At 45.9% G+C, this 11153-nt stretch overlaps 1 pseudogene; it reads right to left on the bottom strand.

Moving 5' to 3' along the window:
* Nucleotides 1-2491: 2491 nt before the first annotated feature.
* LOC121440592 overlaps nt 2492-11153 on the bottom strand; it is a 53090-nt pseudogene continuing 44428 nt past the window's right edge.

Here is an 11153-nt window from a genome sequence, read left to right as displayed (position 1 = left end):
ACTCTCGTGCAACATTTGTAGGAATGAAATATGCTATAAACATTTTGGAAAATAGTTTGGCAGTTTCTAATAAAATTAAATATCTATCTTCTATATGACACAGAAATCCCATGCTAGGTATTTATGGAAGCAGACTAAAACAATGTCTACATAAAAAAAAAATGTGTGCAAGAATCTTCATTGCGGCCCAATTAATAATAATCAAAAACTGGAAGCTAGTCCTTCAGCTGGTGAATGAGTAGACAAACAGTGGCATGTCCATTCAATTAAATACTACCCTGCAATAATAGAAGAACACGCTATCAACTCACATGCAACAGCACAGACAAATTTCAAATATATGACACTAAGTGCAACATGCCAGACTCAGAGGACTATATAGAGCTAATTCTATTTCAACAAAATTTTAGGAAAAGCAGTATTATGGTAAAAAAAAAAAAATAAGGAGCAGATTGGCCACAAAGTAGCCCAGGGAATCTCTCATATGATGGCAATCTTCTAAAGCTGCATTGTGCGAGTGGTAGGACTGCCCAGTCTTGTCAAACGCCAATGCAATGAAACAGACTCATCTTATTGGATGCAAATTGAACCTCAGTGAAACTAATGTTTAAAATACAGATAGTTCCTGTTTGCTGTTTTGCTACTATAGATTAATGGCTTTTTAATTTTTTAACACATTTATTTATTTTGCAGATATGTGTGGGCCGGGTACATTCGTGGAGGTCAACAGACAACTTTCAGGAGTTGGTTCTCTTCTTCTATATGTGGATCTCTGGGATGGAACTCAGGTGCAGTGCTGGTAGCAAGTACCTTCACCTGAGGAACCATTTCACCAGCACCAGCCCTGAATTCCTCTTTGAGGCAATTCTCCTGTCTCTGGGGAATTCCAAAGAGAGTCTGAATGGGTATTTGCCAAGTATATCATATAGGATATTCCTGAATTGGGCACAAATGTGAATAGATGGCCTCTAAAAACATTCAAGATTATGGAACTTAGGCACAAAGCCAGTATTATGTGCGGCAGAAAGAGCAGTGGTCCAGAAGTCAAGAGCCATTCACTCAGACGTTCATTCATTCATCCCCCAAACACCTGCTACTACACAAGAGAATTACGCATGAGCTGGTTTGAGTTGGGTCCCCACACAGCCACACCTAAAAGAGTCCTACCAGACACAAGCCCAAGCTAGGCCTTATCTTATATAGGTGGCTCCTGACTTGGTGGCAAAGGAGGAGATGGATGTGACTCAAAGAAGTCATAGGGACTAGAGCTGGTGACCTCCGTGTCTGCTGCTGCTGCCGCAGTCCAGGCCCACTGCCTCCTCTTGCTCGAACAGCCACAGCAGCCTCCTCCGTGGTCTCCTTGGGGATGCACTAACTGTCTCTGGTTCCTTCTACATGCAGCAGTCAGAGGGTTGTTGTTGGCATCTGAGATCCAGATCCCTTGCTGTGTGCTCCTACTTCATCATTCTTCCATGGTGCCCCGAGGGCTCATGTTAAATTCTGGAGTCCTCAGGATGGCTCAAGGGGCTGGCCTTATGTAACATATACTGGAAGATCAGCTAGGGATGTGTGGTATCCCATAGGCGTGAACAGGAAGGAGGAGCAGAAAAGAATAAAAGGGAGAAATTCTTTTTTTTTCCTTTGTGCACACATTAATTTTATTGTAAGAAAGCAACTTGTACATGTCAACATTTAAAATGAGCATCTTTTCCTTCCAGTAAAAACCAAAAAAAAAAAGAAGAAGAAAAAGAAAATTAAGAATAAAGTTACAACAAAGAATGTCAACTCCAAATAAAACCCTACAGGTTCTGCTGATTCTGCCATTGAGTAGCAGGGCTCAGGTCATCGTTAGGAGAGATTTTATTTTAAAAGTGTCATCTTAAACTGCAAGGATGTCCATTAAATATGACAATTACACATGCCAAAAGGGAAGCCATGTTGTCACGATGCCCGCTTAACCCCCCCCCAGACACCTCAAACCCACCCTTGCTGAACTTATATACCCCCTTTTTTTCTTTTTATTAAACAAGAGAAAGTAGACAGATACGTGTTGGTAAATGCTAACTGTCTGTATTCACATAGACACAGTGTAATCTCTGAGCTCAATATCCAGAGAAGGGAAAAAGCTAGAATTCTATGCACTACTACACAGGGGCCTAGCACCCCCCAGCCTCCAGCAGAGCCAAAGGAGTTGGAGGGCTTTTCTTTTTTTCCCCACATAGCATGCTGCTGGTGGTGTTAAATCCACTGTTTGAGACAAGAAAGGATAAACATGAATTTAGAACAGAATAGTAGAGATTCTTTTCCCATTGTATTTTGCTCAAGATACTTCTCAAAAAAATAAGTTGAGAACCATGGTGTAGAGACCTCAAAAACAGGGCGACTGAGCACAAGAGGGATTGGGGAAGGGGGGAAATGACTGTAACTTGATCCCAGGCACTGGAGAAACTTAAAAAGTAAAAAAGAGCATCGAATCCAGCAGTTTTCTGTGCTAGTCATCCTTGTCTTCATCCTCCTCTCCTTCTTCCCCTTCATCATCATCTTCATCTTCTTCACCTTCATCTCCATCCCCTTCTTCATCAATACCTTACAAGCCTTCTTCTTCATCATCATTGTCATCATCATATCTTCTGCCTCTCCTTCCCCTTCATCATCATCTTCATCTTCTTCACCTTCATCTCCATCCCCTTCTTCATCAATGCCTTACAAGCCTTCATCATAATCATCATCATCATCGTCATCATCTTCTGCCTCTTCTTCTTCATCATCATTATCAGGAACCAAATAGTACTGCAAGGGGTCTGGCCAAATGTCGCCTTTGATGACCTCTCCTAACTCATCCGCACCTGCATCAGAGTGGTCAGTAAACCAGGTAAAGCAGCTCTCTGGCTCTTCCTGCTGCCTCTTCCTGCTGGCCTTATTCTGTACTTGACGCGAGCGTTTTGTCAAAATCCTTTCCAGATTTCCATTTGATTTCAGTGGACTTTGAGGATGGGTCACCACTCTCGTTCAGATGAAATTCTTTGGAGAGAACTTTATTTTCCAAGTAAGGATTTTCATCAAAATAAAAATCTATTCTGTAACCTGATTTAATGTCTTCAAATTCTCTCACTCTGGGCAAGTAACGCTGAGCTCTTCGTCTTCCTTTCCAAGCCATGCAGACACTTGTGGATGGTTGACCAATGTGGTTACCCAAAATTTTGGGATTTTGACAATCAATTCTGACCTTTTCTGAAAAAATGGTTGGTGGAGTTTATTATATTTTTGTTCTGCTTTCAAAATTTCCTCACTGGCTTGTTTCATTTTGTACTTCGTCAAATGTGTTCAATTGCTTCTTGCTGTTCTTTTTCTCCCTTCGGCAGGCCGGGAGAGGCTAACTTGTCCTCCAGTTTCCGGGTAGAAGCTGATTTTGGTTTCTTGGACTGAGGCAGGAACACAGATTACCATTTCAGGGCCATGGCACAAGGGAAGTGGCTAGAAGCCAGAGGCCAGAGACAAGATGCACACAGCAGGAAGAAACTCACAGGAACTCAGAAGAAATTCTTAAGAAAAGAAAGACCCTTGATTTCTGGTCCTGTCTGGCTAACACATGCCTCAGTTTCCCAGGTCACCTGGCACCAATCAGGTGATCTCTAAGCGCCCTCTCAGTTCCTTGGGTGTTATTTGACACCTCTTGCTGCATCTGTTTCTTCCTCTATGTGCCCTTATCACACAACAGACACCTTTACACAAAGTTGTTATCTGCACGTGTGAGTCACATATTATACTGGCTCAACGTGCAGGAGGCTTCGCTGCCCATTCTGTTGAGAAGATTCTCTGCCTAGAGCAACCCCATGGTCTTGGTCCCGACCTCACGTGCAAAAGAATCCTGGTGAGTGAGTGTCCTTTGAAATGGGAGAAGAGGGACAGAACTCTTCTCTAGCCAGGGCCTGTCTTCTGTAAACAGCAAAAAGGAGTGAGAGAGAAGGCAGGGGGTTGACAGCAAGGCCCAGCCTTTCGAGGCTCTGCCGCTCTATCAGAGGCACTCAACACACTGCCAGGGAGATGCTCTCCTCTGGTCAAGTGGAAAAGTCATGGAACTGGCCATAAATCAATGCTCCAATGCTGCTCGGGCTCGGCTAGACCTTGACAACGCTTCTTGACCTCTAACTCAGTTCCTTTAGCAACTGGTCAGATCCAGTTAAATTCAGTTCAAGCACATCCAGCATCTCGCATCCTTTTTAACGGTACAAGCCGTAGAGGCGGATGAAAGGGAAGCACAAATAAGCAAAGGGAGAACTCCCTTGATTCGCCACCCTTCACCACCCGGAGACAATAAGCAAGCACTCCTTCTGTTTCCGCTAGCATGTGGTTGACATTGCACTGACTGCCTCTTCCAATTATTTTATTTCACAATATATTGTGGCCTTCTTTTCGGGTCATTACATTCCCGTCTACATTCTGGTACTTCGATGAGATTGGATGCCCATCGATTCTCGCTAGCTGGGGCCAGTCTCCAGGCTTCAACTCACCCTCCGAAAGCATATAGCAGTCCCACATGCTGGCAGACACCAGACATTTCCCTGAAGACTTTGTTGGTCACCATCCAACAAGCATCCTAAGCATTCTATTTTAAAATTATTTTTGTCATTGTTCGTTTTTGTTTTGTATCTTTGAGACAGAGTCTCACTAAGTTATGCCCGCTGGACTAACACTGTATGTATAGACCAGGCTGGCCTCAGATTTAATATACAATTGAGAATTACCTTGAGTTTATTCTCTAGAGTGGGAAAGTAGTTGAGATTAATTTTTAGCAGGCAAGACAGCAAAAGCAAAGTGCAGCCTCCAAAGAAGAGGGCAAGCGAAGGGAACAGGCGACAGCCAGCCTCGAACTCCTGATCTTCCTTTCTCTACTCCTGAGTTCTGGGATTACAGGCATGTTAAGACCATACCTGTCTTTATATGGTACTGGAACTCAGACACAGGCTTTTGCGTGCTGGGCAACCACCGTATCAACTGAGCTACTTCCTCTGGCCCTGTAGTCTACCTTTTTTGTTTGTTTAATTTTAGTTTTTGTATTGGTATTGTTTCCGGCCTCCCACATCTCCATGATAAGCAACATTCAAGGTGCCCATCTTTGTGGCTTCTACTTGCATTTCATACACTTCAGACCCTTTCTCTTGACAGATTTTGACTTTCTCTTTGTAATATTGAGAGATCTCTTCTAAAAACGAAAGGCTAAGAAAGACCAAGTCGTTTTCTTACGGTTACACGTTTGGCTATTTCACAGTGGACAGAAGCATCTTTCCCAGAGGAAAATGTGTCTTCGTGCCACCACCACCCGTTGCCTCTCCCTGCGCAGCTGGAGCTGCATATGCCACGTGCTATCCTCCTCTCCGCATGTCACTTGACATAACCCTCTCTGGCCGCACCCTTCTTCCACGGAGGAGCATGTAGATAGCAAAGCGGCAGCACGGCTTGGGCGAAGTTGGTCTCCCATCAAAGCCCTCACTCTGTAGGTTGCCCTGAGTGCGGGATTCCAGCTATAGAAAACCGGCTTGCAGTCTCAAAGCCTGCAGGGACATTTGCCACTGCTTTGGACAAACAGTAATTAGTCTAAATCATTTTGAAATCATTGTGATTAGTCTAAAACATTTTCACCAGGCTATCTTAACAATAAACTTCTGCCCATCTCTAGGACAGTTTCACATTTGATTCTGAAATCCTCCCCTTCCCAAATACTTGTCTTTTAAAACTCACCCAAGCATTGACTTTTCCATGAAGCCATTTTGAAGTGTCTCCTGGAACCCTTGCTCTCAAAATCGCAGGCTACTGTACTGTGGTCCCCTTAGGCTCCTGGTCAGTCTCCAGGCCTGTGAAGAACAGGTTTCCCCCACCCTAACCCCTACGGTACCTAGCACTGTGTATAGAGCACACCAGGTATTTCATGAAAATATTTAAGTAAAGAAACATCTTTAGCCACCCTGGAGAGTCCTGGGTGGGAAAAGTGGGGCCGGGAAACCAGGGTCCTTTGCTCCAGCTCACCACAAGACCTTTTCTCAACATGTTTGCTTTGAGCTCCAGTCTTTTAGGTTGTTTGAGCCTGGTTGGTGGGTATGGGTAGATAAAGGGGAGACAGGAAAGGGAGTGGCAGGAAGTGGAGGAAGCAGTAAAGGGGGTAAATGGATAGATGGAAGTGAGGAAGAAGGGGTGGGGGAAAGACAAAAGAATGGTTAAGTAGAAAGAAGAAAAGTCAGAAGGGAAAAATGAATGGACAAGATGAAAGAAGGAAGAACAACGTGGCTGGATGGAAGGATAGTGATATGTGGGAAAGAAAAAAAGGCAGCAAGAGAAAGCAGGAAACAAAGAGGGAAGAAAGGGCTAAGTGTGACAGGCCCCCCTGGAATCCCAGTACTACAGAGGCTGAAGCAGAGAGATTCAAGGCTAACCTGGGCTACACAGAACAGCAGCTCTGTCAAAAATGGGGCGGGGGGAACCACTGCTTGGTTGAATAGAGTCAGACTGACTCATCCAGAACCCCTCAAAAGAGTCTTGTGCCCGGGGTGGTTTCGGCGTGGAGCTGTCAGAAGCAGGAGGTGCCAGCTGATCTGAAAAGGAGTGACTTTGGAAGGCTGGGGAGATCGCTCCCTTGAAGTCCTAGTCTGGCTTCTGTTGCTATGACTACAACACCATGGACCAAAAGCATCTCCGGTAGGGAAGGGTTTATGTCAGTTTACAGATTTTAGTTCATCATGGAAGGAAGTCAGGGCAGGAACCTGGAGTCAGGAACTGAAGCAGAGGCCATGAAGGAATGCTACTTACTGGCTTGCCCTCAAACTTTGTTCAGTTTGAGTTCTTCTGTATCCCATGGCTACTTTCCCAGAGAGGATACTGCCCACAGTGGGCCAGGCCCTCCCATGTGAGTCAGTAATCAAGAAAATGCCCATAGGCCTGCCCACAGGTCAGTCCAATGGAATCGATTCCTTACTTGAAGTTCCTCCTGGTTGGTGTCAAGGTGACAAAATGAACCAGCGCAGTTGGTATAGCGCTTGCTCTTTAAGCGCAAGGACCCGAGTTCAATCTCCAGACCTGAATTTAAAAAGAGGAAACTAAAAAGCTGGGTGTCATGGTGCCCACTTGCCATTCCCGTGCTGTGGAGGCAGAGACGCGTGGATCATTGGTGCTGCCTGGTCAGCTCAAGTTCCAGGCCTTTGAGGGGCCCTGGCCCCTAAAAGTGTAAGAGAGTGGACATTGCTTGAGAACATCTGAGGGTGACCCCTGGACCCTACATATACGTGCACAGGCGTGCATGTACAAGTGCTCATAGGCCCTGCACATAGGAATACACGCAGAGACGCAGGGATTAAACTGGGGACTGGGTCAATTGGAGTAGCTAGACCTCCAAAGCTAACCTCTAAATGGTAGCACCATCAGCTTCCAAAGGAGGCGTTTGCTTGCTGCTCCATGGAAAGACTGAAGTTGTTTTTCTGCTTCTCATACAACTTTAGTTTTTATTTTCATTTTTGCTTTGCGAGAGGACTTCTCTGCGTAAGCCTGTCCTGTCGTGGAACTCAGTCAGTAGGCCAGGCTGGCCTCGAACTCAGAGATCTGCCTGTCTCTGCCTCCCAAGTAATGGGATTGGATTAGAGATGTGGGCCACCACACCCAGCAGAACACACATTCTTGTCTGGAGCCCAAGGAAGGTTTTGCAGTATACACGGAGTGCTCGGCCATAAAAGAAATCTCGATAAACTGAAAAGGTTCAAAGTATGCAACGTATAGTCTCTGATAAGTATGGCATGGAACCAGAAATGAATGATGGAGAGACACTTGGGGAATTCAAAAACCTGCAGAAATGAAACAATACACTTCTAGAGTTGGAGCCTTCAAGCTGGACCTTAAAGGGCAGGAGGAATTTTCACAACGTTATCAGAGTAGCAAAGCAAGGCCTCTAGCCTATTCAGGTACCCGAAGCCTGCTATAGACTGTAAGTAGGGGAAAACTGGGGAAGGGATGTCTGCAAAGGTAAACTGAGGCCTGAACACCACACTAGGAGCTCAGGCTTCCCCTCCTCCGCAGGACGGAGCTGTGGGGGGCTGTGCTTGAACCCAGAAGAAGGCTGAACAGATAAGACTTGGCGTGTAGATCCCTGTGTTCCTTCAGCTGATTTGCTACATGATACAATCTTCTGAGGACACAATGCAGATGTCCAGGCTCAGGGACAGAGAACTTCCAGTCAGCCATCTGGGAAAGTACTTGTGGGAGGCTGGAGAGTGACCCCAGAGGCTGACTCCTGTTTTTCGTCCCCGTCTTTCCTGTCATGGCTGGCCTAAGATCCCCTCCCTCACTGTACCCCTGGGTCTTCTGTTCACTGGGTGCCAAATCTCACCCATGTCAGCAGATAAACAATTAGCAGACAAACAAATAGTAGACAGACAATTCATGGGGCATTTCTGTGGTGGGTGCATGGAAAGGCCAGTGGGGAAATGGCTTCTTCCCTAGTGACCCCAATTCCAGTGAACCTGTTTCTACACTCATGGGACTGGTCACTCCCTCCCGCCCTGCAGTTCACAGGCCCTGGAGAGAGGGAGCCTGGCCAACTGGTATGAACTTTGGCCTCATGTTATCATTTTCCTCAGAATCTCAGAAGTGGCCAAGCAACTCAAAGGTCTTTCATGATGAAGGGGACAAAAGTCAGCTCCAGCCATTAGCTATTGATCACTCCTGACCACACCTTGAGCGAGATCCTTGTTCCAGATTTACAGAGCGAAACTGACGTCTCAGGGTTATTCCAGGAGGCCCCAGAAGATGCTAAGAGTCCTTGTTCTGAGCAGAAAGCTTCCCGAACTCATACCCATTGAAGCTGTGTGTAGCAAGACTCAATGTCCTACCCCAGAGGACAGAGTGACACAGAAAGCCGGGATTCTGCCTCTCCTGGCTAGAACTTGGGAATGATCCAGACCCTTTGCATCCATCAGTTCTGTTCCTGGGAATCTCTTGTAAAGAGTAAATCTTTAGTGTGGACAAGGGATAGGGATGTGGAATTATCTGCACGTCCTGCAACGCGAACTCAGCACAGCATATAGGAATATTGACATTTATGACCCGAGACTGTTGGCGAAGCAGTTTGCTTGCATTATCACATTGGCTTTCCACAGAGTCTTGGGGGTAGACACAGCTATTATCCCCATTTTGCAGATAAGAAAACAGCCCAACGAGATTCCCCCAAGATCTTACAGCTACAGCACAGCAGAGAGCAGACTTAGAGCAACAATGTCTCCTGTTGTAAAACAATGGATAGAAATTGCTGGGCGTGACTACTCCCGGGTTCAGAGGCTGGGGAAGAGAATCATTGAGGCTGGCTTAGGCAGCCTCATGAGACTTTATTTTTTTTTAAAAAAAAAGAGCCAGGTAGTGGTGGTGCACACCTTTAATACCAGTACTCAGAAGGGAGAGATAGACGAGACAGATCTCTCTGAGTTTGGGTCCAGCCTGGTCTACGGAGTGAGGTCCAGGACAGCCAGGACTGTTACACAGAGAAACTCTGTTTCAAAAAAAAAGAAAAAAAAAGTTTCTCAGATAGTGGGACCCTGGGGGTCAATCCTGGAACTCACTCTGTAGACCAGACTGGCCTTGAACTCACAGAGATCCTCCTGCCTCTGCCTCTGGAGTGCTGAGATTAAGGTGTGGGCCACCATCTCCTCGCTTGAAAAAACTTTTACTGGCCACTCCCACCTCACTCAGTATCTCCCTTGCTATGTGCAAGGAGCAACATAATAGAGAAAGCAAGCTGAGGAAAAGTTCAGAAAGTAATCCCAGGAGACATGACAGGTACCGCAGGCCCTAGGTGACAGGACAGTTCAAGGTGGGTTTGCAGTGACGTGTCTAAAAGGCACATCTCACGGCAGTCACACAGTGAGTCACACCCTTCTGCCAACCCTTTAAGAAAAGGGTTTTATTTGTTTCCAAACCATTATTTTTCTAATTTATATACAATATCAAAACACAAGCATGATGTTTGTTGGATAAACAGAGCTTTGAAACAGCCTGAGTATCCCCAAGAAGACTGTGAAGCTGTCCAGAGGCCCAAACAACTCCACAGGGGTCCCCAGGGGTCTGTCGGGGAGGCTGCAAAGCTGCAGGAGGTTAATGGGTGGGGGGGGGGGGGAGCCTATGCCAAGGAGGCTGGAGAGATGGGGGCCAGAGGGGACTGGTAGGGGTCAAGGTCAGCCTGGCATTGCCCCGCCAGCTGTCCGGAATTCAAGTCTGTCTGAAAAGTACTGACTTTTCCCAGGGAAAATAATAGACAGCCCTGTAGAAAATTTAGGCATGGTGGGAGGGCTTTCCGTAATAGCTTAATTTTTTTTCTTTTCTTTTATATGTATATTTTAATTCTCTGTTAAGAACATTTGAATTGGCATATTGTATGTGATGCTGGGCAGAGCGGTCTGTTTTTACTACAAACATTCCTGGTTGTTTCCATGCGCTACAGTTTGTTTGCTTGCTTCCATGTGTTAAATAATGTCTTATAAAAATTTGGCAAATGCGAAATAGGGCAGCGACAAGAAAAACATTTTTTTACTTAAATAGCTTTGATCTTATGGGTGAGAGACTCGTTTTATTACATAAGGCAGGTGCTCTGGCAAAGAATGAGTCTGTTTGAAAAGACTGAGTTCATCCTAGCAGGTCGTGTGCAGAGACATCCACTACCACACCGACACCGTTAGGGCCATGGGGCCGCCACGCTGGCCTTGTCTCTCTGTTCCCAGCTGCCAGACCAGAAGAAAAAAAAAAAATTTTAAAGACAGTCTCCCTGTGTAGCCTTGGCTACCCTGTAGATAAGGCTAGCCTCAAACTCACAAAATTCTGCCTCTTTTGAGTGCTGGGATTAATGAGAAGCACCATCACACCCTGGGAAAACTACTACTACTACTACTACTTCCTACTCCTCCTCTTCCTCCTCCTCCTCCTCCTCCTCCCCCTCCTTCTCTCCTTCTTCACATTTAGTGTGTGTGTGTGTGTGTGTGTGCATGTGTGTCACAGCACGTCTGCAGAGGTTAGAAAGCAACCTACAGTAGTTGGCCCTCTCCTTCTGTCTTGTGGGTTCTGGGGATTAAGTTGTCAGGCTTGGAGGCAAACACCTTTACGTGCTGAGCTCTGCCTTGCCAGCCTGG

The sequence above is a fragment of the Microtus oregoni genome, unplaced genomic scaffold, assembly GCF_018167655.1.
Source record: "Microtus oregoni isolate MIOR12 unplaced genomic scaffold, Mior012 000069F_ref0000032, whole genome shotgun sequence".
Lineage (NCBI taxonomy): Eukaryota > Metazoa > Chordata > Mammalia > Rodentia > Cricetidae > Microtus > Microtus oregoni.
This window is presented reverse-complemented; position numbering and strand designations above follow the sequence as displayed.